General features: G+C 45.5%; 1 pseudogene; it reads left to right on the forward strand.

Moving 5' to 3' along the window:
- Nucleotides 1-271: 271 nt before the first annotated feature.
- On the forward strand, nt 272-1,014 carry LOC140934524 (uncharacterized; annotated as a pseudogene).

Genomic DNA, 1,014 nt, shown 5'->3' on the forward strand with positions numbered 1-1,014 from the left:
ATTGTATTTTAGAATAAATTGAATAAATGTCTATCGAAAACTGACCAATGTGGCTCAAAACGTGAAGAATATTAAAATATCTGGGTACAAAGTTTAGCAGATATTTGTTTTCTGCACGTTCTGAATTTGGTATTTTCATTGTGTTTTTCAATGAAGTGTTCAGTAGTTACGTAAAACGTGTTAATTGCGTTTCATATATAAGTTGTTGTCAGTCAGTATGTTCTTCCTTCGGGTCTGCAACGCCACACGCTACAATACTGTTCTGTTTAACATGAGTGACGCGGAGGACAGCAATGTTCGTTCTTGTCCAAACCCTGAAGTCGTAGATTCTTCTATTGGCGCTGCTATACAGGCTGCCGTTACTCGTTCTATAGGTTCTTTAACCGACAACCTTACACAGGTCATTGAATCTCGGCTTACCGATTTTTCCAAGCGTTTTCAGAGGAAAACAGTTCGTCCGTTGAGCAAGCTGTTAAGAAGGCGCGTCGCGAGCAATACACGTGCAAGAGAAAGGGTAACCAGCAGCAGTTAGACCATTCCCTCCAGGTGCTGGACAAGCTAGACGAAGCTTCCGACGCACTGAAGCACAAATCTTATGAAAAAGCTAAGGCTGCTTTGGAGTCAGGTACGGAATCAGTGTCCAAGCGTGTTAAAGCACTAAAGCTAGCCGACAAGAGCGAGTTTGGATGGGCGACGGTCAATGAGTATCTATCCGACGAACTCGCCTCTGACTCAGATGATGAGAAGAGAATTTACCGGGCCGACAGGAGAGCTGAGAGAAAGGTCACTAAGGAAAAACGTCGTCGTGCCCGTTCTGGCGACAAAGGCAGTGGCTCCGCCTCTACATCTCGGGCGACTTCGTCAAGATACGCATCCAGCGATTTGGTTTCACGCCCGGAGGCTAGACCAGCAAGTCGTTTGGGCCCCTGTTTTAAGATAAGTACCCAGCACTTTTTCGCTTTACTATCTTTGTTTCTTCCTTCGTCGATTATGGCGTCACCGCACAGGCCATAA

This window comes from Porites lutea, chromosome 4, assembly GCF_958299795.1.
Source record: "Porites lutea chromosome 4, jaPorLute2.1, whole genome shotgun sequence".
Classification (NCBI taxonomy): domain Eukaryota; kingdom Metazoa; phylum Cnidaria; class Anthozoa; order Scleractinia; family Poritidae; genus Porites; species Porites lutea.